Source organism: Ambystoma mexicanum, chromosome 8, assembly GCF_040938575.1.
Source record: "Ambystoma mexicanum isolate Mex_15411 chromosome 8, UKY_AmexF1_1, whole genome shotgun sequence".
In the NCBI taxonomy this organism is placed as follows: domain Eukaryota; kingdom Metazoa; phylum Chordata; class Amphibia; order Caudata; family Ambystomatidae; genus Ambystoma; species Ambystoma mexicanum.
The window spans coordinates 722643901-722647898 of NC_090929.1; positions in this window are offsets into that span (position 1 = coordinate 722643901).

Below are 3998 nucleotides of genomic sequence, written 5' to 3' on the forward strand. Positions count from 1 at the left end.
GACTGTAGGCAGCCGGAGTGAGGCAGGCTGCAGGGCAGGAGCCTGGAAGACCAAGGCGGAAGGTAGCAGCTGAGCGTGATCGGCTGCAAGGGAGAAGCCTGGAAGGGCAAAAGCAGAGGCTGGAAAGCAGCAGAGCGTGATCGGCTGCAAAGCAGAGAGCCCGGCAGGGCAAGGGCGGAGGCTGGAAAGCAGCAGAGCGTGATCAGCTGCAATGTAGAGAGCCCGGCAGGGCACTGGATCCAAAGCCGGAGTAAGGAGGAACCACATACAAGATCCGTAGCTCGAAGCAAAAAGGTGCCGGAAGGACTCTTAAAGCAAGAGACTGAGCCCCTACAGGCAGCAGCTTTTATACCGCCCTGCCCAGCCCAGAGGCAGGCTAATTGGTTGCACCTGTCTCAGCACACCTGCAGACAATCGGCCACCTCCCTCTCTGTTCCTGAGCTGGTAGAAGCAGAGCAAATCCCTAGGGCTTCTGGGGATTGTAGTTCCGAAGATGACGAATAGGAATGGCCAGGAATAGATGGTTATAGCCAAGTGCATTGTGGTAAGTGTAGTTTGTTGGGAAAAATAGAAAAGCATCAAAGTTTCGCAAATGGGAAATAAGGTCCATATTGCTCGCCAATGTATGCGCCCATGGCGCAGGCATGATAGCCTACTACAATAAATGCACAGAAATAGGTTCCATTACACCACTAAAATGTCCACTGTGCAAATAGCAATTCCTATGTCAATGATAAAGTGCAAGAGAAAAGCAGCCTTGTTAAATAAATAAATCAACAGCTCAGTACATCGCAATGTGGAGATGTGTAACTTACACTACTCTCAATGTGCAAATAGCAATTACTATGTCAATTATTGAGTACAGTTCAAACTAGTATAAAGTGATGGCCTAAAGGTCATCCCGTGTTTCAAATGTCCAACTGTTACTCCCTTTTGCAAATCGCAGTTCCTATGTCAATGATAAAGTGCAAAAAGGATAGCAGCCTCATTAGATATGTCATTCAGTTTATCGATACATAGCAGTATGGAAATGTCTAACTCTCACTTCTCCCAATGTGCAAATAGCAATTCCTATGTCAATAGTACAATGCAATTCATACAGATATAAATATAGCGTAATTGCCTAAGGCTCATCCTTTTTTTCCAGTTTACCCCTAACCAAGTGTGCAGATGGCAAGTTTAGATTTCAACACATATCTAAAAACAAGGTTGTATACAACACTCATATTATTATATATATTTTTTAAAAGCTCAGGTTTGCGAAAACACATAAAGTTCTGCATCTATGTTCAATCCTTTCGGTCTCAAGGTGTCAAACTTACAGTCCTGGCAGGAGAGTATACCATGCAAACTAAAAGTGCAAGAACATAAATGAGAAGATTGTAAGAGTGCGCAAAGCCCAAATGCGAAACGCCCTGCCAGGAGAGTATACCAAGCAGATTAAAGGTGCAAGAATATATATATATATATATATATATATATATATATATATATATATATATTCACTAACAAAAAACATGTTAAAGGGACGTTATGGTTAGGTTGTTCTACTACAAACCTATCCCCTTTCCTGAACAAACTATGCTAAAGGAAGGATCTGGTTACAGTGGCCTACTAAAAACCTATCAACTTCAGTGCAAACACGTTGGAGAAGGGACGTTATGCTTCAGTTGCCCTAAGAACAACCTAGGAACTTAAGTGCACAATCTTTTGTTACAGGAACGTTACAGCTACTTGGTACTAACCACAACCTATCCATACTATGCTTACAAATAAAACTGAAAGACTCCAGAAATTTGCCAGTTATGGTAAACTAAGCAACCATAACTCACACCACCACTGTGCACTGCTAAGACTAACACCCAGGACCTCAAAGATGACGTCATTGATGACATCACTGATGACATCGCATGTCTGGCTCCCTCTTTTTTTGTTCATAGACATACGTAGGGCAGGTGGTTTTCTTCACTGACAGGCAGGAGGTGAACATTGCGAAGGTACTATGTTTGTTGACCTTACCCTTCTCATATGTTCCTACACTACTATCCTACGGGTTCAGTCACACCATATGATACATATAGAAAAGGGAAGAAGTGGGCCAGAAACACAGCAAGCATTTGTGTGCATGAAGATAAGCAGTTAGGTTATGCACACATTCTGGTAATACTGCTGCTGTATCACCTATTTTACTTTCCCTGTATATGGGCTTATTTGTGTCCGTTTTGGTCTCTTTATGTTGTGTGTGTGTAGTAGTGTAAATTTGTAGTAAGTGAGGCGTTATTAGCTACTTATTACATGTTTCACAGTACGCAAAACTCTGACACTAAAGCATTCAGCATTTTGCTATCCAACATGGCAAAACATTGCTTATTGCACCTCTATGGTGCATGCTGCAGACAATGCCTACGTTTCTTCATGAATTGTTTCCTATACTTGAAAAAACTCTGTACTGCAAAGGTGTTTACAGCAATGCACTGTGTAATGAATTATGTATCTCATGATAGTTCTCCCAATGACCTCTGATAGTTTCCTCCCAACATTATATTGACAATCCCTTGTGGAGGGGTTCATAGTGATAATATTGAATACAAAAATGTCAAAAGTCATTTTTTCGAAAAAATAATGTCGAAGAAAAAAAATTGAATTTTTTTTTCACTGTTTTTTATTCGAAATGGGGGGGCTCCCCCCAACCCCTCCTTTTTTTTGTTTTTTGTTTTGACCTTTTCTTACTCGCGAAACCCCCCAAAAAATATATAAATTTTAAAAAAAAGAATTTGATTTTTTTTTTCGACATGTTTTTTCGAAATTATTGTCTTTCGACATTTTTTTCCGATATTATGACTGACCACCTTGTGGAGGCTTTTCATGAAAGGTAAATGCACATGTGATGTCATCACTGATGTCATCAATGACATTTGTGATGTCATCTTTGCTGTCATGGGTGTTAGTCTTAGCAGTGCACAGTGGTGGCACAAGTTATGGTTGCTTAGCTTACCATAACGGGCGAATTTCTGGGATTTTTTGGTTTTACTTGTAAGCATAGTATGGATAGGTTGTGGTTAGTGCAAAGTAGCTATAACGTTCCTGAAACAAAGGTTTTTGCACTGAAGTTGCTAGGTTGTTCTTAGGGCAACTGAAGCATAACGTCCCTTCATCACATGTTTGCACTGAAGTTCATAGGTTTTTAGTAGGCCACTGTAACCAGACCCTTCCCTTTACCATAGTTTTTTCAGTAAAGCGGTGCTAGGTTTGTAGTAGAGCAACTTAACCATAACGTCCCTTTAACAATGTTTTTTGTTAGTAAATTTCATAGATTTTTAGTAGGGCACTGTAACTGGAACGTTGCTTTAGCATAGTGTTTTCTTATTTATTTATTTATTTTTATTTATTTGCATTTGTATAGCTCACTTGCAGCCCAAAGGCATTGAGGGGCTGTTACAAGAAATTGTAAGAAGACTTGATTCAATAAAGATGAGCAGTAGCAGGCTTGGTTACAAAAAAGGTGAGCAAACAACGGTGCACATGCATTGCAGGGAAGTCAAGACATTTAGGTGGGTTCTGTACTCACTAAACAAAGAATGTAGTTTTGATAGCTTTGCGGAATGCTAAATGGGAGTCAATCATGCGTAAGTGAGTAGGAAGAGCATTCCAGTGTGAAGCGGCCATAGCAGGGAAACTAGAACCACCAGCACAGTTTCTTTGTGTCTTTGGCATGGTGATCAGGTTGGTGTATTCTTTCCTCAGAGGTCTGGAAGAGGAGTGTTTGACAATTCTTTGGACCAAATATGGGGGTGCCAGGTCGTGCAGGCATTTATGCGCGAGGGATAGAGTTTTAAAGATAATCCTCTCCTTGACAGGGAGCCAATGAGCCTCCCTTCTAACTGCATAGATGTGGTCTTTTCTTGAGGTTCCTGTGGCTGCCCTAAGGGCGTTGTTTTGAACGAGTTGGAGTTTAGTGAGGTTTTTGTTAGAAGTCCCAACAAAGAGGGCATTGCAGT